This window comes from Mesocricetus auratus, unplaced genomic scaffold (assembly GCF_017639785.1).
Source record: "Mesocricetus auratus isolate SY011 unplaced genomic scaffold, BCM_Maur_2.0 Super-Scaffold_100008, whole genome shotgun sequence".
Classification (NCBI taxonomy): domain Eukaryota; kingdom Metazoa; phylum Chordata; class Mammalia; order Rodentia; family Cricetidae; genus Mesocricetus; species Mesocricetus auratus.
The window spans coordinates 59,464,805-59,490,580 of NW_024429192.1; the positions used below are offsets into that span (position 1 = coordinate 59,464,805).

Genomic DNA, 25,776 nt, shown 5'->3' on the forward strand with positions numbered 1-25,776 from the left:
AGACACCTGTTTCCAGAATGAGAAACAGGCTGAGAGAAGATACCAGGCTCTGTTAGTGATGGAGCTATATTTAGACAAATGACATAGGGACTGCACGGAAAGGGACTGGCTAGGGAGGGGACCGTCCAAGGGAAGTACCGGGGCGATGGGGAGGGGGCGAGGCTTTAAAGAAACCTGCTGTCTCCGTCCCTGGATGTTCCTTTTCTATGCCCCCACCACACCCCGTTTGGCACTGAAGACCGTGAGAACCCTGAAAAGAGAACGCCTTGGTTTGCCGTGCCCGTTTCACAGACTCAAGACAGTGGTTTTCAGCGACTCAGAATGGCTCTTAGTAGATGGTTCCATAACCCATAACAATAAATCCCTGTACAATAATTCAGGCGTGGTGGTGCACGCCTTTAATCCCAGCCCTCGGGAGAGACGGATAGACAGAGTGAGTTCCAGGACAGCCAGGGCTACACCGGGAAACCTGTCTCAAAAAATGAAAACAAAAAGAAAACTGTAATCTTACAATCATTATAGCATGGTGTGTCACCAGGTTACATTTTGAGGGTTATGCTCTGCTGGAAGAGAATATTCCCATCTAGGAGAACCGGAGATTCTGACTTGGGACTTGGGACTGAGAAGTATGTATAAGATATACAGAAGACCCAATAATTGACCTCTTTGACATGACCTTAGACACCCCTAGTGGCTGGCTTCGGAATTTTTCCAGCCGAGCTTTGCGGGTGTGTAACCTGAGAAGCCCCTGCCTCAGCTGTACCTGCACCTCTGGGCTTCACTAGGTCCCTGTCACAGCTCTGTGGGATCGCTGCAGCAACCCGCTGGATAAGCTTGCAAGTGTGAAAGAGTCATCACCTTCTGGGCCATCTCTCTGATCAATATTACTCCCCTGAGACACAGTCTGCCCCTCATTATCCCCTCAGCAGTACTGAAGTGAGTCGTGTGTACTTCCTGAAATGGCAGTGCCCATGGAATCGGTGGTAGTGAGCAACGTGACCAACTCAATAGCACACCCTTTCTCTCTCCGTCCTCCCACGTGGGTGGGGAGGGGGGCAGGGGATGACGCGGATGACGAAAATGGCCGCTCCGAAGAGGCGTTCTAGTCCTGTTTCAGGCCTCTCAACAGACCTTCCGACTCTGCTAATGAAGAACCGGTTTGTTGGGTATGAGATTTAATGCCTTCTTTTCCAAAATTCCCTTCCCTCGAGGGCATCACTAATGACTGAGACAAGCAGGAAATGGTGACTCCCAGGAAAAAGCCTTTGAGTAGGTCAGAGTAAGACTGAGCTCCGCCCCATCTCAAGTCTTCCTGCTTGGGAGCTGGAGAAAAGTCTGTAACTCTGAACACTTGAAGCAGAAAGGAAACCAGGTCACTCTAGCAAGACTTGTGCTAAGATTCCATCTCCCTCCTGCACCTCACTGCCCAGACGCAGAGCCTGGGACAGGCCCTTTAGCAGCTGTGCATTTCACCTGAACCCCCAGAGGGCGCTGTTGCAAATAACCAACATAGGTTTGGGAGGGGGAAAAATCTTTGCCATTTAGGGATTCTGAGCTGAGTCATCAGGGGTCCTACTGAGATACAAACTCGGAAGTTGCATAGAAGAATCAGTTTTCTGAAAGATAAAAACTCAGAAAAACTGCAACATCTAAGCCCCCTGCTGAATCAGGTTCTCATCATCTGGTACCTCCCTGTTTGTCCCATGCGGGCCTTTAGTTAATATCCATCCTTCCCCTTTCTGGACCCTGCCCTACTCGGGTTACAGCCAGTCATGTGGGCCTCTGCTCGCTGCTGGTAGTGGAGAACTCAGCCCTTAGCCCCCTCCCAAGTACCGAAAGGTGTGAGCAACTCCGATGGGATCTGATGGGTCTAGAAAGCATTGGTGCCATCTGCTACCCCAGACCCCAGACTTTCTGCTTTGACGCAACTGGATTTTTCTTTTAAACTGGAAGCCTGGGGAGATGGCACCGTTGGGCAAAAGCCAAAGCCATGCACACAGGATGACCAAGTTCAAACCCACATAAAAAGTCGAATGTGGTTACACTTCTGTAATCCCGGTACTCCTCTTATCAAGATGGCCAGCAGAGTCGGGAAATTTTCTAGAAGCTCTTGGAACAGCTAGGTAGGAATATACTGCTCAGAAACAGAAATTAAACAGAGGTCCTGCCTCATGGTAGAGGTGAGACTCTCAAAAGTTAATCTCTGACCTCTACACAAGTGTAGAGGTATTTGAATGCCTGAACACACACACACACACATTAATTTTATGAATTTTGTAAGTACCAAGACCAAGTAGCCTGTTCCATAATTGTAGTGAAGATAAAAAGGCCGATGAATCTGTTTCTGAATCAAGGTGTGGGGTTCGGCAGGGGGTATGTTGGGGAGAGACCTTGACAGTTGGTCAAAGAGGCTGTTGCCAAAAAGACCTGGAGGGGGCTTCCCATCCCGAGTGAAAGCAAGCAGTGTGGCTGATGGGAGTTGGGGGGAGGGAATCAAGCAAGGAGCACATACACACAGCTCCCTTCCGACTCGGGTTTGGGTATCTGGGCTTTTAAAGGAATTTCAGTTCTGGAAATCCAGCCCAAGGCCTTGAGCACTTAAGGTAAGTGCTCTACCACTAAAATACTGCCCCCCCCCCCACACACACACATGCACCTTTTCCTGTCTCCTGACTAGCATTTTGTGGAGTTGGGGGCAAATCGTTTTTAAATCTAAGCAAAGCTCTTTTGGAGTCACTGAATTTTTTTCTTGAGTTCTAACTCCAGGGCCCAGGCTGGCCTGGAACCAGCATTCCTCTTGTCTAAGTCTTGTGAGTGCTAGGGTTACAGGTGTGTGCCCCATCCCAGGCTTTACTGGACTCTCTGAAAAGAAACCAGTACAAATATATAATAAAAACTGTGTGGCTCTGAGCTCCTACCACCACACTCCAAACAGCAGACCGTAAAGTTCCTTCAGCCGGCACTCTAAGCTACTACGTCCTCAGAACTGTGCTGTTTTTGAAATTCGGTGAACCAGTGAGGAGAGCCTTCTTTCCATAACACTTAGCATTTTCAATAAGCAGTAACACTGGGGGGGGGGGTATCACTGTGCCAAGCGCCTACCGCGTATCACACCCCTCTATCTGCCACCGTCCTAGCAATCTGAGACCTTCCCTGTTTTACAGCTGCAGGAGGATGCTGGGCAGTGATCTCAGGGCCTTCTTCATGCTGAGCACGCAATACTGCTGACCCCTACCTCAACCCCATAGTCCCAATGTGAGAGGCATTTGGAATAGAGACTCAGTTCATCAGTCTCTGCAGTTCCTTGGTTACACGGAAATGTGTTACAGTGATTCTGACAGAGTGGCCAGTTTTGGTACTAACTAACCTAATTGACCACATTGACTTTTTTCTTTTGAGACAAGATCTCACTGTATAATACTGGCCGCCCTTGAACTCAGGATCTTCCTACTTCAGCCTTCTGATTTCAGGAACTATAGTATATACCACCATGCCTTGAAGTATAGTGCACGGGACTTGATTCTCAATGCTTAAATCTGATTTCATTGTACTTCTAGGTCTATTTTTTAAAGTGAATATTGAATATACCATAGTAAAATTTAAGAACAAGGTACAAACTTATGTTAATTTCAATTAATCTGTTTTCTAAATGAGTGCATATTCCTTTCATTTCTGCTGTTGGTACCAGAGTCAGAACCTGATTTTTCCATCTATCAAATTGCAAAGCTACTGAGTCTTTCTTTTGGAGTTGCCAGGACGTCTTTCTGAGAGCCTGTCTACTCGTCCTGAACCTTTGTCCCTGTCCTAAGCAGCCCTGGAGGCTCAGGGCTTCCCTTCGACAGACAGCTCTACTTTCTCTTACCTTAGCCAGTGTCGAGGCTCCTGCAGCTCTGCCAGCCCACGAGCCCTCCCCAGACAGTGCTCTGCCAGATGCCCGGGAGTCCTCTAACTTCCCAGCAGGATATAATAACTGCCCAGGAAAATCTCTTCCAGGCTTAATGTGTTTCCTCCCGATGCCTTAGCTGGGAATGAAAGTTTCCACATGAGTGTGACAGGAAAGCCACCTACCGATAAAATACAGCATTAAGCTTCTGGATGTCTGTGTGTTCGTCATTGAATGGGCAAAGTTCGACTTAGTTGCTGTTTGTTTTAAGCTTAAACTGCCTGTGAATTTAACCCTCTGGCAAGCAGAGAATCAAGGGTTGATGCTGCTGCTGTGGGATATACTTAAAAAAAAAAAAAGATGGTGAAGGACTTGGCTCTGTCTGTAGCTCACCCTGCCAGGCAGGCATATGTGGACACAAGTTAGCCCAGTAACTAGCCCGAATAGAATGGGTACCCTGAGCATGACCAGGAAGCACAACCCAAGGAAGAGTTTTAAATGCGTTGGGAGCTTTGCACAGGATTCCTGGACTTCTGAGAATCCCTTGGGGCATCTTTTAGCATCGCCATGCTAAGATTCAAGTGGCTAAACTCAGTGGGAAATTAAGATGGATTAAATTAGTGACTGGATTGGTCTCCAGAAAAGAAGGCCGGGGTGAGAGCTGAGAGAGTTGACATGCTTCCTGAGGCCTAGGGGAAGATGGAACTGGTGATGGGTGATGGTCACAAATGTGACCGGTTGCTAAGTCTGTAGTTGTCATGAGTCATGAGTATTCTCTCCTTCTTTCCTTATAACTATGTTTGTGTGTGTACAGCGATACCTTTGTCTCCTTCTGTTTCTTATCTTTTTGCCATGTAACATAACATGTGCTGACACTCCAGCCCCCAAGTCAACACATCTTAAGAGTGCATTGTGCTCCTGCAGAGGACCAGAGTTTGGTTCCCAGCGTGTATGTCTGGTAACTCACAACTATGTGTAACACTGACTTAGGAGGATCTGATGCCCTCTTCTGGCCTCTGAGGGCACTGCCACTCCTGCTACCCCACTACCTGCTTCCCCCAGCCCCAACAATTCAAAATAAAAAATAGAGCCAGGTGTAATGGTAGACACATTTAATCCCAACACTCAGAAGGCAGAGGCAGCTGGATTTCTGTAAGTTCCAGACCAGCCTGGTCTGCATAGTGAGACCATGTCTCATAAGACCAAGAATTAAATAAGAGTAAGAAATAAATAAAAATCTTAGACAATGCTGTGTTGATTTTGGTCTCCTAATATTCAAGGACTGTTACCAGCTGCCCTCCTTCACAGAGTAGAATTGTTGAGATATCTCAGACACGTTAGCCAAATCCTTAAGAATTTCTCCATTGGAGAGGGCTTACCCAGAACATCTGAGGGTTGACTTCAATTTTCAACCATGGGAAACAAATAAATAAACAAATGAATAAATAAACTAATAAAATTCTTGGGCCCGGTGAGACAGCTCAGCAGGTAAGGGCACTTGTCACCAAACACAGTAGCCTGAGTTCAGTTCCTGGAACCCATATAGTGAAAGAAGAGTGCTGACTCTCCAGAAAGCTGTTTCTAACCTCAAACATGCACATGAGCACATGTGCACACACATACACACACACACACACACACACACACACACACACACATATACACATTACATGTTTTAAATTTCTCCCTTGTATGGGTCATTCCATGTTCAAACTGGGATACATAGGTAAGCCATTATTTATTTATTTATTTTTGGTTTTTTCGAGACAGGGTTTCTCTGTATTGCTTTGGAGGCTGTCCTAGAACTCGCTCTGTAGACCAGGCTGGCCTCAAATTCACAGAGATCCACCTGCCTCTGCCTCCTGAAAGCCATTCTTAATATCAGTAGTTTGATGAATTTTATGGTGTTATGTGTTTGCACATAGTAGATGTTTTATATGTGTGGATAACGTTACTAAAATACCCACTCAAAGTGTTCTGACTCCCCAGTTGGACCCTGAGACTAACTTGAAACAGACTCTTCTCTGGAATTGTCATCTTTTTGAGAATGGCAGTGAAGGGCCTTAGATAGGCCAAAGGGAGGAGAGTTGGTCTCAAGCCAAGCCTGGACGTGGCAGTGCTTACTCTACACCCCGTCTGTGCCCTGAGGTCTCAGCGGTCACTGCCCTCCAGGTGCTCACTACCTGTGGGGGGACAAACACAGACCTTGCTGTTAAGCTCGAACACTTTCTGTCTTCTAACTTTTTCCATCTCCCCTTTCCAGACACTGCTAAAATCCGAACCTGCTTGTCCCAACCCTGGACTTTGTCTCCCTCCTCCCCCATCCTCTCCCTCTTCCCCCCCTGTTCCTGTCCCTCTCTTTCCTCTCTGTCCCTTGCAGCTGCTCAGACTCCCACTGCCAAGCCTCACCCCTTTCTTTGCCTCTCACCCAGAAGGCCTAACTTCTCTTGCTGTTATCCAGCGCCTTCCTCTGGCAACTGTCCATGCCACTGGCTGTTTTCACTGCCAAACACCAATAACATTGGCCTTGAACTTCCTTCTGAGTCCATTTGAAAATACGTTCATCTGCAACAGAGTCTTGTGTCCTTAGTAACAGGGCCATGAAGAGAGAGCTGTTCTTCAGGTTGAGGCCAAGGAGAGGGCACAACAGAAACAGTGGCCACCTCAGCACCCAAATGCAGGTGACAGGTCGCCTTTCCTCCAACTCGTTATTTTGAAAAGAAGTTTAGGTGAGTGACCCAGCTCTGTGCATGCTGCTTGGTCCAGCACTGCAGGGGACCATGGAGAAGGCAGGCAGGCAAGGGCCAGGTCACCAGGTGGTGGCTGTTGGGATCATCCTCTGGGGCAGCTCAGAAGGGGGCCTAGAGACATAGACAAAGACAATGACTTGAAAAGGCCCTGACTCTGGAGAGGATGCCAGCTGTGAGCTGGAAACGGGCTGTAGCCCAGGCTAGTGGGCAAATTAAGAGGAAGGGCCAGTAGAAACAAAAGAGTCTCAAGAGAGACTGGGGATGCTTTCCTGAATTTGATATGCTTGTAATGACGTCTGTCTCACTCAAAGCCATGGCAGCTTGACCGGGTGACTGTTTTTGTTTGTTTTGAGACAGGATTTCTTGTGGCCCACGATGGATACAAAAATCACTGTGTAGCCTAGGATGACTTTGGACTTCTATTCTTCCTGGTTTTATCCCTCAGCTGTTGGGATTATGGTGTGTGCCATCATGCTCAGCTAAGTGCATCCTTAAGATTACAGAACTACACCAAGCACATGTATCTGTGCAGAGGTCCCTCACCCAAAGCATCTCTGGGTTACCCCCATTTAATATGGTGGGCGGTCACATCCTGAGGCAGACTGAAGGCTCTGGGAAGCTTTCTTTGATCTTTTATTAGTAATCTAGAATATTTAGGATAATTAGCATAAAACTATTATAAAATAATAGTGGAGTTTAGTAAGTTGGTTGGCTACAAGACAAAATTAAAAGCTTTCTCAGTTAAAAAACACAATGGTAGCCGGGCGTTGGTGGCGCACGCCTTTAATCCCAGCACTCGGGAGGCAGAGGCAGGAGGATCTCTGTGAGTTCAAGACCAGCCTGGCCTATAAGAGCTAGTTCCAGGACAGTCTCCAAAGCCACAGAGAAACCCTGTCTCAAAAAACCAAAAAAAAAAAAAAAAAAACAACAAAAAAAAACCACACACACACACAATGGTAAAGAAAGCATAATACAACAGTGAAAAAATCATGAAGAATCTGGAGATAAGAAATCATAGGCTTTGAGGATGGCCCTGTCCCCTGCATGGATGTGCTGTGGTCTACCCCACTGTGTTCTTTGACACTGTAGTGTTTCCTTCATGATGTTTACAGACTGAGTTCCAAAGAGAGCAGGAGTTTTCTGCCCCGAGCTCTGGAGACAAAGAATTTGGTTACAAGGATTCCTCCTTTCATAGAATTATTCCAGGATTCTTCTGCCAGGGCAACAACTTCACACACCATGGTGGCACTGGTGGCAAATCCATCTATGGGGAGAAATTCATGGATAGAACTTCATCCTAAAGCATCCAGGTCCTGGTATCTTGTCCATGGAAAATGCTGGACCAAACACAAATGGTTCTCAGTTTTTTGTCTACACTGCCAAGCCTGAGTGGCTGGATGACAAGCCTGGGTCTTTGGGGAAATGAACCAGGGAAGGAGCATTGTGGAAGTCATGAAGCATTTTGGGTCCAGAAACAGCAAGACCAGCAAGAAGGTCACCATTGCTGACTGTGGACAGCACTTATTTTTCTGATGTGTGTGTCTCAAGCAGCAGACCATTCCCTCAGGAGAACACCCCCCCATCACCATCTGCTCACAATACTTGTAATCTCTGAGCTCTCATGGCACTTCTTCAGGGCCCGTGTTTTCCTAATTCCCCTCGAGTCTATCTGGATTGCAGAGCTAAGTTTATGATTATAAATAAAAACTAAATGAAAAGAAAATGTACATTTATTATAATGAAAGCTGTCTTTATTGAGAGACATGATAGATGGATTGAAGAATGAGGTGATATACTGCCCTGCAAAGGAAAGCAACATTATAAAAGATTTCTCCCCAACCTATTTATCTAGAACTCAGTGCAACCTGGAGACAAAAGGAAGAGAAATTTGATCAGTTGACTTGAAAGAGAAAACAAGCAAAATTAAGCAGGGGTAAAAGAAGAAACAGAGTCCAAGAGCCTAGTGGGAAAATGATGCATTTCCGGTTCAGTGAGAGACTCTGCCTCAAGGGAATGCAGTAGAGAGTAATAGGGAGGAGGATACCCAACACCCCCCCCCAGCTCCACTGACGCACACTCCCTATACACCCAAGTGCACACACATGCATACCATTCATACACATACACCACACACACGCACACGCACACATACACGCACACACACACACACACACGCATGCACGCACTAAACTGGGGAATGATAGAGCAAGGTAACTGATATCAACCTCTGACAACATATATAAAAGATAAGTGATAAAAACCCACAGAATTTGGCCGGGCTGTGGTGGCGCATGCCTTTAATCCCAGCACTCGGGAGGCAGAGGCAGGCGGATCTCTGTGAGTTCGAGGCCGGGCTGGACCGACAGCCTCCAAAACAACACAGAGAAACCCTGTCTTGTAAAAAAAAAAAAAAAAAAAAAAAAAAATCCACAGAATTTGAATTCCTACATAGGAATAATGAGAAGAAAAAGAATCTTATTGGAAACAGTTACACAGGGGTAGAGAAATCACACACACAAAAAAAAAAAAGAAAGAAAAAATGAGTGGGTAAGAAACATCAGAGAAAAGCATACTCAATTACCCTAGGAATCATTTAAAAAATACAAACTGATTTTTTTTCTCAACCAGATCATTGAACATTGAAAAGTGCTGGAGAGAGAATGAAGAGGCAACAGCCTCACACAGCTGGCAAGAGTGGAAACTGCGATCACCGCTTAAAGTAAAGCAGGCCCAGTTCTTGCGGGCTCAGCAAATCGGTTCTAGGACTCCAGCCTACAGACCACAATGCTTTAACAATGGTGCGTCCAGGTGGCTGTGTGAGGCAACATTACAGTGAAGAGCTGAAAGTGACCCACTAATGGGGTGCTTAAGCCAGTTATCCAAACCCCAACTCCACCGTCCTTTTCTGGGGCCATCTTTCACGCAGCCAGACCCTCTCTAGTCCCCAACCGTCTTCACGTGGCTCCTGTTAGAAGCCTGCCTTCCTGGCCCGCGGTGGGTTAGTTTGGTGTGTCCACTGGTCCCCCAGCAGGCCACTCAGTCTCTCTAAAAGTTCACAGCTAGAATTGAGATAGAGAGCTGTGGTGCTTTGAAAGACAATGGCCCCAAAAGGGAGCTGCACTGCTCAGAGGCGTGACGGAGTAGGTGTGGTCTTATTGAGGAGGTGTGCCTGCTTTGAGGTCTCACATATGCTCAAGCCATGCCCAGAGCCCGAGACCACTTCCTGTTGCCTGTGGATCAAGATGTAGAACTCTCAGCTACCTCTCTGGCACCATGTCTGCCTGCATGCTGCGTCACTTCCGGCCATGGCAATCGCTGGCTAAGCCTCTGAACTGTAAGCAGCCACCACAGTTAAATGTTTTCCTTTCTAAGAGTTGCCGTGGTCACGGTGTCTCTTAACAGCGATAGAAACCCTAACTACGACAAGAGCCAATCTAAAGATGTGGCGTGGGCCCAGAGGCCACGTGTTCCTGCCCTGTGAACTCAAACAAACGCAGCGGACTGAGCAGCCAGGAGAACAGGAAGGGCTGAGGCCAAGAGGTGCAGAGGGCCTGCAAACAGGAATGCTATGCGGGAATCCCGCCCTGCCTCAGTGTCCTCAGGCCTAGCCAGCTGCCTTCCCACTCACCTTGATGTCGGGTCCCTTCCTGCCTGAACTTGTTCAAGTTGGCATTTAGTCTCTGACTACCAAACAAGTCCAGACTAATACAGCATCCACCAAGGAACCCTGTGCAGCCATTGAGAAGACCAATGTCAAAGTGTGTGAGAACAGGAAGGTCGCCCGAGATACACTTGATGTATCACGCGGCAGAACAATGGATGAGGAGGGGCACTACACTGTGGTTATTAAAATTGTATTCTTTAATTTTAAAAAATATTTTATTTTGACAGTGTTCGGGACCAAACCCGGGGCCTCATATGTGTCAGGCAAGTGTTCTCCCACTAATTTATACTTCTGCTTCCACATTTTATTTTTAGTTTTAAGAAGAAAATGGTATAATATCCAAAATTATAAACTTTTAAATGGATGAGTAATATTAGGCGCCAAACTCCCGGCAGCTATTATTTCTGAATAGGGCGACAGAATATATTATTTATACTCTAAAGAATATTATTAGGGCTTGACCTCAGACATACCAAGCATGTCATCTACGGCTCAGCCGAACACTGGCTCCTCTTTTGCTCTTTCAATAAGCTTTTGGTTTGAAATAATTTCATATTTGTAGGAAGTTTGCAGAGGTGGTGTTGGGGCTGTGACTCAGTTGGCAGAGTGCTTGCTTGGTGGGCACGAAGGCCGTCTTCTGTGCCCAGCCCTGTGTAGTCAGTGCGGCGGCACACACCTGACACCTGCAGGTGAAGGAGGGTGGTGTATGACAGGTTCAAGGCTATCCTCGGCTGCATAGCAACTTTGTGACCAGTCTGTAACACAGGAGACTCTATCTTATTAAACAAACAAAGGACCAAAGGAAGGAAGAAAGGAAGGGGGGAGGGAGAGAAAAGGAGGAAGATTGCAGAGATGAGTCCCCATGTACTCCTTACTTAGTTTCTGCTGGTGGTAACATTCTTTACAAAGAACCATTATGTACTTGCCAAAGGTGTGACACTAACTCTGGCCCACCACTGGTAACTAAATTCCAGGCTTAATCTAGGTTTCATCAGTTTTCTCACTGATATCCCTTTCCTGTTCCAGGATCTACTCTTGGATAGCACACTGCCTATAAACATTATGACTTTCAGAGCCCTCTCTCTGTGTCAGTTTCTCAGGCTTGAGTTGGTCCTTAAGATCAGGATAGTTTTGAAGACTACCCACCAAGCATTCTGTAACTGTCCCTCAAGTGGCTCTTCTGATGGCCTCATAAAGAAACGGTAACGTCCTCTCTTTTTTCTTTTGTTGGCAAGGGTAAAGAATATCATGTGTTATTGCAATGGTACACATTATCATTATAGCTGATGGTGTTGACACTGACCATTTGCTTAAGGGTGCATCTGCCCGGCATAGGCACTGAAATCTCTTCCTCATTTCTGCTCTTCCTCATCCTCCTTTCCACTTCTCACTTTTTTTTCAAAGCTGAGGATAAAAGTCAAGCCCTTGAACATGGAAAGAACTATATTACTAATTCATAATATACCGGCCCAGACGTTTCTGTTTTAAACAACCATATTCTATCCACTGGAAGCAAGCCAGTGTCCAGCCACTTACGAAGGTGGGGGTGTTTAGGTTCGACTTCTTGGTGGATTACTTTTTAATTAAAAATAGATTTGGTGGTCAAGGGTGCTTGCTTGCCTCCAAGCCTAATGACCTGAGTTTGATCCCTGGAACCCATGGAATAGAAGGAGAGAACCTGCCAGCTGTCCTCTGACCTCCATACTAGAGCTGTGGCCTGCTTGCACACATGCATGCATGCGTAATTAAAAAGAGACTTGAAGGACTTTTGAAAGCCAGCTGTTGCTCAATACATATTAAAATCCTAACATCTACATATGCATTCTTTCAACAAATCTGTATTGACTACCTCGATGGGGGGTTCTAACTACTGACTGTAGGTGCTGAAAATAGAAAAAAAATCATATTTATGAAACACAGACCATAGCCAGCACTGAATACATAGCAGACTGAGAAACAAAAGCCCTCCAGCCCATAGTTCTAAAGAGCTAAGAACTGGAACCTAGAAGTGGAGGCGGGCTGAGCAGGATACAGAGGGAAGCCCAGAAGCAGAGAGCAGAGCCATGGGAGATGTGGCCAGGGCCGCCATAGTTGGTTTCAGACTCCAGCACATTTCCGAACAGGTAGGCTGGAGTTATATGAAGGGCTTGAGAGCCAACCAGACAGCATCTGAGGAGATAGTCTCTGCAACCCAGGCATGCAGCAGGCATTTTTGTGGATATTTGGGAAATGCATCTATGAAAGCATGACTCCATTGATCAGCTATGCCGCCCTACCATCCACTAAGACCCAGAGCACAGGGAGGCCTGCTGCCAGCAGGACGTTTGTGAGCCTCCTGGCCCTTTGGGTTGTCTGGAGTCTTCCAGATGCCTAGCCCTTCTGTCTGACCCTCCCACTCTGGGCCTCACAGAAACTCAAGAGCTCGCTGCCTTGCTTGGCACCTCCCCTGATGATCCTCATGCACCCAGTCGTTTCATTTCAGACTGTATGGCCTGGGACAGGGGGTGGGGCTCCCATGGTGACTTGTTTACAGCTGGGTGTGACTCATTAAAGTGAACATGTTTTCCTTAAAAAAAAAAAAAGACTTACTTGGACACTGCACTGTCCTCGCTGCCACCCTCAGGCTCCATTACACAGTGTCTGGCATAGGCACTGTGGAGGTTTGAAAGAAAATGGCCCCCAAGCAGAGTGGCACTATTAGGAGGTGTGGGCTTGTTGGAGGAAATGTGTCACTATGGGGCGGGTTTTGAGGTCTGTTTTGCTCAAGCTTCTCTGGGTGTGACAGCCAGTCCACTTCCTGTTGCCTCTGAGTTGAGACGTAGGACTCTCAACTCCAGCACCACAGTCTGCCTGCACGCCACCATGCTACCCACCATGATGACAGTGAACCGAATCTCTGAAACTGTAAGCTGCCACCTCAATTTAATGCTTTCCTTTATAAGAGTTGCCATAGTCCTGGTGTCTCTTCACAGCAATAAAAGCCCAAACTAAGACAGGTGTAGACCTTACCCCTAATTTGAAAGGAATCCAACAGGGCAAAGTTGTTCTGAGAAAAAAGCCAAAGTGTCTGTCCAGATCTTAGCCAAAGCCAGAGCTGACAGAAGGGATTTTTCACCGAGGAGCCAACAGGAAACCCTAAGGTGACAGCTGTGCAGCCACCTAAGGAACATTATTGATCCTGTGAGTTTTCTAGGGTCAGACCCAGCAAGCTACACTCAGCTACCTGCCCCCAATGAGCCAGCTAGAGAGATAAACAACAGTGAAAAGCAACATGTTTATTCATCGTGACCACATTGGGAAGAAGGACAAATGGGGACCCAGGGTTAGTCTACTCTCTTGGGTATTGACTTGAGGTATAGCTTTAAATAGAGAACAAGGGTTAAACATAACTGAATAGTTCTGATGGAGGTGTGGTCTTTACAAATCACTGACCATTATCTTGGTTCCAATCTGTCTTGTAAGGTGATCGGACAAGCTGACAGAACAGTGTGAAACCTCTTCCCAGGAAAAGTACAGCAGCCATGGAGTGGCATCCCATCTTGACAGGGTCACAGCTGAAATAAACACAGCCGAGACACAAAACAGTTGGTTCTGACCATGATGCTTCCTCTCTGCTGGCTACATTTCATAGTACCAGAAGGTGCCCTGCAAGCTGCTTGGGGTGGGGAGCCATCAGCAGTATTGCTGCTGTGACCTCTGTGAGCTACAACAGTGGCTGTCACAAGACATGCCCGGGAACACAGCAGTAGAACTAACACATGGCCAGGGGGTAACCAGTTGCTTCCTGAGGGCATTTAAGGTCTGCTCCACAGGAGGAGGCATGCCTCCTACTGTAAATCTAGCTAAGAACCAGTGGTTAGGGAGCTCATAACCTCCCCGGCCCCCACCCAAGGCAAATCTACTACTCTTATTTTGCTGAATGGGCATAGTATCAAACTGCCCACTATATTTATATCCCCATACACATAGATAGTGCAGCGCTCAGACCGCCTCAGAGAAGTTTCTTCCACTTGGATGGTAGCTAACACAGAAGCTCCCAATTGATCAAGGTGCAGGGCATAAGCATCTACGGGGTGCAGCCACAGAGAACATTTCTACCACATCCCTCCTGTGCAGGCCTCGGGGACCATTTCAGAAGAGGGGCGGTCAGTCTTTTCAGTTCTCCTCAGAGTTTCTTCTTCTTGAAGTAAATGGGGGTAAGAAGCACATGTTCCCTTCTTGCCCTTGGTCCTGAGGGCATGAACATGGAGGGGGAGGGGCACTGAGGACCCCAGTCTTCCCTTTCTGTTCCACACTGGTCTTATGTTCTCTGTGGGAAGGATTTATCCCCTGCACCTACATCACAGGGACAAGATCCTGGGGAATCCATCATCCTCCTTGGGTGCAGGTGACCTGACCTTCTCAGGGTCAAGGGAAAACAGCACCCAGTTGCTGTGAGGATCTTGCCCACTCTTTCCCCTGGGCCTTTAGACAGATAGGCATGAGTAATACTGAAGATTGCTTACAGTTATTTCCTTTTTATTTTTTTAAATCTTTCCTGGTGCCTTTTCAGGTTCCTAAGAGCCAAATACCCAGGTGTGGACAGGAGGGTCTGTAATGAGCCCAGCATCCCTTCCCAGCAGGTTCCCTTATTTCAGAGAAACTGCAATGAACCAAACTGGCCAGAGGGTGGAGCTCTCCATTAACTGGGAAATAATGAGGTTACATACTGAGCTAATAGCCTAATTAAAAAACAGCCAACAGTGTATGCTGTTGTTGGTAGTGTATTTTATTCTTTGCTCTCTTTTTTCTTTTGGTTCTTTAGGGGGGTCCTCCACCCAAATAAATCACACATGGAATTTTAATTCTTATATTTATAAAAGCCCGGCCTCAGCTTGGCTAGTTTCTAGCCAGCTTTTCTTAACCTAAATTATCCCGTCTATTTTTGCCTCTGGGCTTTTTCATTGTCTTACTTCTGTATATCTTACTTTCACTCTTACTCCATGTCTGTCTATGCAGCTGAGTGACTGGCCCTTTCTTTACTTGCTCCTTAATCCTTTCCTCCCTAATTTCTTTTCCTATTTATTCTCTCCGCCTGCCAGCCCCGCCTATCCTTTCTCCTGCCTTGCAACTGGCCGTTCAGCTCTTTATTAGACCAATCAGGTGTTTTAGGCAGGCAAAGTAACACAGCTTCACAGAGTTAAACAAGTGCAGCATAAAAGAATGCAACACATCTTTGCATCATTAAAACAAATGTTCCACAGCATAAACAAGTGGAACACACCTTAAAATAATATTCTACAACAGTATGCTGAACATTTTAGACAAATGACATGCCCTCAAGTATCAGTAGTCGCTTCAGTGGTTAGTGAACGTCCAGTCGAAGGTTATACCTATCTTTGTCTCTTTTGGGGGTATACAGCCCACCATGGCCATGCCATCTGGTTAACCCTTGGCTGCCTGGGGCCTCCCTGAGTGAGTGTGCCAGCCACATATACTCAGGAGGATGAATCTCAGAAGAGGCACAGGTAGAAGTTGACTTGTGGCATTTCTGGAAAAAAATCCAGAGTACAGGACACCTAGGGCATGGTTGAGTCGGGGCGGGGTACAGGCTCATCCAGCCAGAGGAGTTACAAATGCACTTCCTGCAGCCTGGGGCCTAGCCCCAAGGGTAGTCCTAGATATAAGAGAACCTGCATGTTTATATACTAGTAGTTTCAAATAAATGGAGGGAGGCACACAGCCATTTGGCTGCATCTTCCAAAATTAAGCCTTATAGTTCTACTTTTAGAAGTCCATCATCTGATTTACTTGTAGAACTGCCCAGTGCTGGGTATATAATTATGTTCGCTACAACATAGTATTATCAAAAAAATATAAATAGCTACCAAATGGCGAATGGGTAATTAGCTAAATTATAGTACACTCATGCAGTGAAATATATCTTTGCAGTCATTACCCAGGCTGATGGGAAAGATCTGTAATGGGCACTTTTAAATAAGACAAGAAAATGGAAGATCTGATATGTCCAACTGCATGCCTATGTAGCCACATGCATCTGTATACATATGTCCAGAAACATTTGCTAGGAAATTTCTAGAAGTAATCACAAGGAAACTTTGTGTTATTTATTCTGGTTGGTAAAGGGAGACACTGAGGGGCAGTTTTTTATCTTATGCTTCTTCTGGGATTTGTCATCAAGGCATTTAGCATTTTTATAATTAAAATAACAAAAAAGTACTCTGATAACATCAAGTACATCCAATAACAACTGTGACTCAGGCTGGAGAGATGGCTCAGTGGTTAAGAGCACTGGCTGTTCTTCCACAGGAACCAAGTTCGATTCCCAGAAACAACATCAAGGCAGCTCTCAACCAAGTATCACTCCAGCTCTAGGGGCTCCAACACATGTGACTTCTGTGAGAGCCTTCACTCATGTGTGCATGCCTGTGCACACACATACCAGTGCATGCTCATGCACACACACATAGACACTGACATACACACACACACACACACACACACACACACACACACACTCACACACATTAAAGAAATGAAGGGGGCTGGAGAAGCTGGAATTTTAGTTAGGAGTACTTACTGCTCCTCAGAGGACTGGCACCCACATGGTGGCTCACAAATGTCTGTAACTCCAGTTCCAGGGGACCAAACGTTCTTTTTAGGGCTACCAGGCACTCATATGGTATATAGGTATACATGTAAGTGAAACAGCCATGCACATAAAATAAATTTAATTTTTTTACTTAAAAAATAAACTGCGCACAATGGTACTAATGCATACCTTTAATCCCAGAACTTGGGAGGCAAAGGCAGGAGGATCTCTGTGAGTTCACGGACAGCCTGGCCTATATAGTGAGTTCCAGGACAGCCAGGACTATGCAGAGAGACCCTGTCTCAAAAACAAAAAACAAAAACAGACCAAACATTTTTTGTTTCATCTAAAAATAAATAAAAGGAACTCAGGATTAACATATGGTATGCCCTGAAGTACATTTTCATCATGACGAGTTTGAGGAGGTTACCAACTGGACAGTGGAGCATCAGCCATCCAGACTGCTGGACTCCCACAGCACTGGCCCAGGCCTGCAGTCTTTGGCAGGTAGCAGTCATCCGAGTCTTGTGGGTGTAGTCTTGTGGGATCAGATGATTTCTCTCTTCCTGGGGAAACAACTCAAAGGTCAGGGTTACCCAACCATGAGTAAATATCAACATCCCCAATTCTGAGAGCATCTAGAGATGACCTGTATCCTAGTTTAAAGTCTACCACAGCTGCTTCTTGACTGTTTGTCTGGCAGCTCCCAGACCTCAGGGACTAGACTGGATTCATTTTGGTATCCCTGGTACTTGACACAGCTCTTTGCACATAGGTGACACTGTACAAACGTTTGTTGACATGACATGAGAGTCTCGCTCCCCTGTCCCATCTCTGGATGGCTTTACTCTTTTGAATTTCGAACATTCAACTTTCTGAAGGTTCAGCCTCTTGCAGAATCTGCACTCTGCATCCTGGAAAACTGCCCAGAAATAGGATTCTCTTCATTGTCTCTCTGTCTATCTATCTATCTATCTATCTATCTATCTATCTATCTATCTATCTACCTACCTACCTACCTACCTATCTAATTTATTTATTTATTTATTATTTATTTATTTTTGAGACAGGGTTTCTTTGTAACCCTGACTATCTTGGAGCTCACTTTGTAGACCAGGCTGGCCTTGGACTCAGAAATCTTCCTGTCTCTGCCTCCAAAGAGCTGGGAATTAAGGTGTGAGCCACCTCTGCCTGGCTATGTTGCCTCATTTAAAGTAGGATTCTGTTGGGGAAGTCCTGTTATTTGCCTGTGCATTTGTCAATAAAGTACTGTCTGGCCAATAGGGAATCTAGATAGGAGGGACTAGGAGTCCAGGAGGACTCTGGGTAGGAGAAACACAAGAGAGTCGAGATGTAACGCCATTGGGGTAGGAGCCTGGAACTATTCTCCGGTAAGAAACATACTTAGATTAACAATTATGGGGTAATTACTTAAGTCAGAGCTAGCTAGTAAGAAACAAGCAAGGCCAAGAGCTTCATAATTAATATAGCCTCCTGTGTGTTTATTTGGGACTGATGCCGATCTAGAACCAGGCAGGCAGGAAGGCTCCTCACAAGGAAAAGCTTCTCTTAACAGGATTCTATTCTAGGAAATTTGGAAAAATGAAGATTGCTGATGAAACTAAGTGTTGTGGTTTGATTATGAGCTGTCCCTCACAGGCTCGTGTTTTGAACACTTGGTCTCCATTTTAGGAGGTTGTGGGAACTTTGGAAGGTGGATCTAGCTGAAGGGGTAAGTCACTGGGGATGTGCCTTTGAAAGTTATAACAGGTCACCAGTCCGCTCTTCTCTCTGCTTCCTGTTGATCATGTCTTGAGCTGCTCTTTTAACTCCTTCCTTGCCATGATGGATTGAAGCCTCTGAAACTGTGAACCAAAAATAAACCTTTTCTCAATTCAGTTTTAAATTCTGTGTTTTGCCTTAGTGATGTAAAAGCAACTCATTGAAAATTGGTATCAGGGGGCTGGAGAGATGGCTCAGAGGTTAACAGCACTGACTGCTCTTCCAAAGATCCTGAGTTGAAATCCCAGCGACCACATGGTGGCTCACAATCAACTATAATGAGACCTGGTGCCCTCTTCGGGCCTGCAGACATACATGCAGGCAAAATACTGTATGTTAAATAAATAAATAAATCTTTAAAAAAAAAGAAAATTGGTATCAGGAGTGGGGATGTGGCTGCGACCAAACCTGACCTTGTGGTTCTGAGAGCTTTGGAACTGCTATGCCAGAAGAAAATGAGATGCGGGTTAGTGAAAGTCTAGAATGTCCTAAGCAGAGCTTACTGGGTAATTCTGGTGGGAGCTTGAAAAACCAGGGTGACAATTACAGTGTGAACAATAGGGGCTGGAGAGATGGATCATTAGTTAAGAGCACTGTTGGCTTTTCCAGAGGATCCAGGCTCAGTTCCCAGCACCCACTTGGACAGCTCAAGGATACTAGAGATGTCAAGACCATGGACTGCCACAGACAATGAGTGATGCTCACCCAAGGAGTCTGTGTGCATTGCAAATGGTAAGGCCTTAGGGGCAGAGTTGACCTGGATGCTGAATGTGGAGGTAAGAGGATTCTTGCTCTTCCTGCTGGGTTTTGGTCTTCCTTTGACCCAATCTTTCCTTGCTATTCTCCCTTTTGAATAGGAATGTATACTTTGTCTCATTGTATATTGGAAGCACATAGCTTGATTTTAGTTTTTATAGAGCCTCATGCCTTGGGATTTGCCTTGAATCTTAAAGAATTAAACTTGAGCTCTGAGAAGTGCTCTAGCTGTTAAGACTATAGGGACTCCCCAGATGTGGTGGTGCACACCTTTAATCCCAGAACTTGGAAGACAGATGTTGTCAGGTTTTTTCTTTTCCCAAGTAAATACACTGAGACTTATTTTTACTTATGAGTGCCCAGTCTTAGCTTAGCTTATTTCTAGCCAGCTTTTCTTAACTTAGATTATCCTGTCTACCTTTAGCCTCTGGGCTTTTATGTTTCTCTATATACTTTTCTTCTTACTCTGTGGCTGGTTGTGTGGTGGGGCAGCTGGCCCCTGCCATCCTCCTCTCCTCCTTTTCTCACTCCTCCGGGAAGAGGGGTGTCCTTCTGCTTAACCCCCACTAATGAGCCTTGCTACACATAGTTCTTTCCCACCACTTCCTGTCAGCTAGTTGCTGACTCAACCTCCTGACCCCAGGTTAATATTATTTAATCAAACAAATCTAGCATTGTTAACAAAGGCAGCAGGAAAAAAAAACGCAACACACCTTTACACAGTTAAAATAATATTCCACAACAGACAGAAGCAGGTGGATCTCTGTGAGTTCAAGGCCAGCCTGGTTTATATTCCATGGCAGCCAAGGCTACTCAGAGAAACCCTGTCTCAAAAAACAAAAACAAAACAAAAGGCTATGGAGACTCAGGTTGGACTGAATACATTTTATATCATGAGATGGACATGAGTGAAAAGCTGTGGTTTAGGTATTAGATGTCTCCCACAGGCCCATGTGTTGAACCCCTGTTCCCCACTATTTTGGGGGATGTCAGACAGGAACTGGAAGATTGGGAAGGTTCTGCTGATGGTCATACTGGGTCCTGTGTTTCTCACTTCTCTTCCTACCATCCATATGACACGCACTACTCCGCTCTTCTCTTCTGGCCATGATGGATGCACAGAGCAGCCTCCAGCTGTGACCCACAATTAGCCTTTCTTCCCTTAAGTTGCTCTGCTAGGTATTCTGTCACACTGGTACAAAGCTAACACTGTAAGATGTTCTAAAAATTAATTCTCCTTGTTTTACTGCTCTAGTGGAAGCCTCATGCCCCCTTGGCATCCCTTTCTGGTGGGAGATGTCCTTCTGTATATATGTTTCTCTTATTGGTTGGTAAATAAAACACTGTCTGGCCAATGAGGCAGGAAGAGAGGCGGGACTAGGACAAGGAGAATATTGGGAAAGGTAGGCAGAGAGAGCCCTCCAAAGACAGAAGGTCCTGACATTCTCCGGTAAGACAAGACCACGTGGAAATACATGGATTAATAGAAATGGGTTAATAACTAAGACAGAGCAAGCCAGTATGAAGCCCTAGTCACCGGCCAACAGTTTCATAATTAATATAGCGTCTGTGTGTTTATTTGGAGCTGAAGCAGCGGGACCTTGCAAGAACACTCTCAGCAACACTTCTCCTGTAATGTCTTGTGCCCTTAGAGGGAAGTCTTCCTCACTCTTTTTGGGGTGTGGAGAAGTAGTGGGGCAAGACAGGGTCTGTCTGTGTAGTTCTAGCTGGCCTGGAACTCCGAGATCCACCAGCCTCTGCTGGGATTAAGGCGTGTACCACCATGCCCAGCTCCTCCTTACTCTTGACAGCCCCCAGGCTCTTCTCTCTTCAGTGTGAGCCAGGCAGTACTTCACTGAGTCCCTGGCCCCGGTCATTCCCAATCTAATAGGAGCAGCAAGTGATTGGTGGAGTCATAGTTATCAGTTTTAACTTGCAGACTGTGTCCAACAGCCCTTGAGATGCCTTGGTGTCCCCTTCTTCTCAGTATCTGATCCCCCAGGTAAATGGCTACATGCCCAAGCTTGGAAGGAAGGTGGGGAAAGGCATGGGCAGGGGTGATCATTGCACTCTTGCCACAACACCACCAGGTTCTTTTTCCTGTAGCTAACTCATAGTCAGTGTGGCCCAATTATGGAGAGTGGCCCAGGCTAAAACATCAAGTGAGGGATGGTGGCTTTAATTTGGGGTGCTCCACCCCCTGCTGTCCCATTCATGCCTGTTTGACCATAGAAGTAAACAGTGAGTGTCTTTGTTGAGAGTCTTCTCTTCATTACTTCTCTTGTTGCTGTGTAATGACAAAATACTTGACAAAAAAGAACTTAAAGGAAGAAGGGTTTGTTTTGACTCAGCTTAAGAGGGTTCAGTCCCTCTTGAGGACAAAGCAGAGCTCCGGAAGCAGAAACATGAAGCAGGGACTCTTCACTTCTGAGAAAGCCGGGAAGCAGAGAGCAGAGGACTTGATGGGGGATGTCCTTCTGAATGCTGTGAATATGTTTCTCTTACTGGTTGATGAATAAAGCTGTTTTGACCAATGGACAGGCAGGATGTAGTCAGGCAGGAAGTATAGGCAGGGCTACCAGACTAGGAGAATGCTGGGAAGAGGAGTGCAGAGAGTGAGCCTCAAGAAGATGCCATGTAGCTGCCGAGAAAGCAAGAAGCCATCACCAGTAAGCCAAGATCATGTGGAAACACACAGATTAATAGAAATGGGTTAATAATTGAGAGAGCTAGCCAATAAGAAGCCCAAGCTATAAGTCAAACAGTTTATAATTAATACAAGCCTTTGTGTACTTGTTTGGGACTAAATGGCTGCGGGACCAGGCAGGACAGAAACTTCCATCCACAAGGACTGACATTCTTTCCTGCTTTTTATTCCATCTGGGGCTGAAACCAGATGGAGCTGCACCTACTCAGGGTGTGTCTTCCCTCCTTGGGTAAAGCTGTTTGAAAATACCCCCCACACACACACACACAGACATGCTCACACATACATTCTCTCTCTCTCTCTCTCTCTCTCTCTCACTACCACACATACACACACACACAGAGGTGTGTCTCCCAGGTGACTCCTAAGCCAGTCAAGGTAACTCTGAAGCAGTAACCATTACAGTGGATTTGCCCACTTACCGTGTGCCTGGGAGCTCAGAGCTCTGTTTGTCATCTCCACAATGCCTGTGGTCAAGCCTTCTTGGCTGAACTCTGATCTTGCTAGCCATTACAGTAATAGTGACTTCCTATCAACTGGTAAGTAAGTGCCAGACACCCCCTGGCTTCAGTTACTGGTGCAGGGAGAAGGCCATCATCACCATGGATATTGTCACAGTAAAATTTACAACAGTTAAAGACCTTAATTGTGTTTATTTTCAATTCTGGAATTGGGCAATACTGACTCTCATAAAAGAATAAGACCTCTGAAAGGCTGGGCTAAAACAGGCTTCACAGATAGAGTTGGGCTTTAAAAAACTCAAACAAAAAGCAAAAATCAGACTGGGCATATCTAAGTTGCTTTTCAGAGGGACAGAGATATGGAACAATAAAATGCCCAGTTGATCATCACCAGTTGCATGCATGTTGACAGAGGTCAAACTCTGGGCCTGGCACGTGCTCCACAGCCCTCTGTACCCCAGCTTAGGCCACGCTGTTTCTGAAGGGGTCTGGGCTAAGGGAACTTCATTGTGACTCCCCTTGAAAGTGACCTGTTCTGAACCCTTGGCTGTTATCTCTAACCCTGCTTTCCTAGAAGGCCAGATAAACATCTTGGGGATGTAGAACTCTGGTGTGTGACCCGTTTTCATTCTTGTCCCGCTGGGCATGAGCTCAATTCAAATAAATGGCTTTCCATATTTACCAATAGTAATAAACCCCACTCTGTGACCATTTCTCCTACTTACAAATATGCCTGCCACTCTCTCCCAAACATTCCTGATGGCCTTCGATAATCACGTGTCCTCTGGGCCCACCTCTCACACATACTTCCTGGTTTCTTCTAGTCCCAAGTTGAGTATCTACTCCAGCGTGCCCAATTTCTCAACCTTTTTATGTCTTGTCTAACATCTGCCAGGATAGTTTGGGCATTCCCATTTCAGGATTAGGCACTGGATGCCACTTTTGGTAACTAGAAATTTCAGGAGGCCCTGTTTCTGACTAAGCTTCTACACAAATCTGTACATCAAAACAGAGTGGCAAACCTGAGACTAAGTCATGCATCTGATCTTCCACGCAACCAAGATTACGGACATAACAGCCAGTTTCAGTCACGTGACAGTGATTGTTCCGTCCAATTCCTTATGCAAAAGAGGTAACTTGAAATAACCTGACCAGTTTCCTGTTTGCCTCTGTCCTTGTTTCTTACAATGAAAGTGACTTTGAAGTGACTACCTGCCTTTGGGGGTTTGATTCTGTTTTGTTTCTTTTCAGCCCTTCTCTCTCTTAAACCAACCTCTTGGAATGAGAGCCTGCAAGATGGCTCAGTGAGTAAAGGTACTTGAGCTATCTGAGTTCGAACCCTGAAACCCACATAAAGATGGAAGGAGAGAACCAACTCCAAAAAGGTGTCCTCTAACTTCCAAAAGTGTTCTGTGGCACACACACTTACATGTCACACAATCTTTTTAAATGCTGGCACGTACACACACATAATCTTTTTAAATTAAGACAAATCGTTTCTTCTGATCAGCATCGCTTACTCTCTTTTATGGTCAAAGGTGCCATCTAATTCTAGGATTGACAAATAAAAGTCAGTTAAGAACTCTAAAGCCAGGGTGGAGATGGCTCAGCTGTTAAGAGCACTTGTTGTCCTTTCCCAGGACCCCAGTTGGGTTCTCAACCTCACATTGTGGCTCCTAGCAATCCATAACTCCAATTCTAGGTGATTCAATGCCTTCTAACTTCCATGGGCACCGGACACACATGTGGTACCCATGCAAACACTCATAAGATATCTAAAAAAATAGTTTTTACTGGAGCAATTGTTGACATACATTTAGCTCAGTCATTTTTTTATTAAAAATAGTTTTTTATACAAAAATTATTTCTAAACTCAGTAGCTACAATTTTGGCCCTTGACACTGTCTCCAGGCTTCTAAATCCCGCTACAGAGCTGGCTTCACTCTCTTGAGGTCTCTGACAGGGTGTTAGAGCCAGCATCCTGAGGGAGCCCCTCTGAGTCAAGTCTTCGCTATCCAGGCCTCCCACGCAGCCTCCTGGGTCTGAGCAAGCAGCTGGGTTTGCTGAAGAAGCTCCAGGCTGCTTGGGAAGGCAAGGCCTTGTATTTTCATTACCACATGGTCTCCCTTTTAGCCTCACTCTTACTTTCCTGGAACTTTACCCATCACCCCAGATTTAACAAGCAAGCTTTGTCTCAGGCTGTTGCCTGGGAGCCCGGGGCCTGGCTGAGATCCCAATGACAGAGCTGTGTTCCTGACTCTTGTACTGGTGTATGCTAGAGATTAAAACAGAAAGCCAACTCCCATGGAAAGATATATAGTAAGAGGTTATGAAAGATAGCATGAACGCTAAATAGACATTTAGTGGGTTCCAAACCGAACACACTCCACCTCCCAGAACGACACAAGTTTTCGTTGGAAACAGCTTGGGGTCAGGGCTAGGAAGCATCTCCCGGCAGCAGAGGAGAATTAAGGAGACACACCATGCTTATTTGATTCAAAACCTGTGATCCACTTTTGCTTTTCTCACAGTCCATAGAGTCCCAGATTCTGCCAGGAGTGGAGGGCAGGGCAGCTGATAAACCGGTTCTGAACACTGAAGGGCTTTAGAATTCAGAAGAACTGTATTGAAGGAAAGAAGAAGAAACCCCAGGCAAAATGTACTGACTGCCACATCCAGGCTTCCTAAAAGTCCAAAATCAATGGCTTTCTTTGCACACAAATTCAGTTCCACACCCTTCTAAAAATGGTTTGCCACTAAAGAAGGAGGGGCCTTGTCATGGTGTAACTAAATGTAATGGGCTCACAATAAACACAACCAAGAAACAGAGTGAAGAAATGTTTATTACTGGGGCGAGTAATGAACACACTAGAAACACCTCTACGAGCAGCAGGATCAAAGGGCTTTTATTGAGGGAACACATTGCACCTTTAGAAAAGTCTGGTCACCATGTGTAAAGGTAGACATATCAAGAGTAGAGTTTGTCTTGTCAAGACACTACAGCTGGAGCTGTGGGCTCTTTCCTTGAGACCCAGAACTCATTTCTAACAAAGAAATTACCACACTTAAAAGAAAACTTTCGAGTGCTCTCATACTTACCAGGCTGGGTGGCAAGTGTCTTTACTGCAGAGCCACCTTGCCTGCCCTGGTTGCCACACTTCAAATGACTGTTGGGTAGCAT

At 45.8% G+C, this 25,776-nt stretch overlaps 1 long non-coding RNA gene across 2 annotated transcripts; it reads left to right on the plus strand.

The window, feature by feature from the left end:
- LOC106021237 lies at positions 1-25,424 on the plus strand. 2 transcript variants are annotated; one of them, XR_005878958.1, is made up of 3 exons: positions 1-1,166; positions 19,281-19,403; positions 25,127-25,424. It is a non-coding gene; the product is annotated as an uncharacterized LOC106021237 (long non-coding RNA). The 2 variants fall into 2 exon arrangements; XR_005878959.1 differs by lacking the exon at positions 1-1,166 and adding an exon at positions 18,409-18,621.
- Positions 25,425-25,776: the final 352 nt, after the last annotated feature.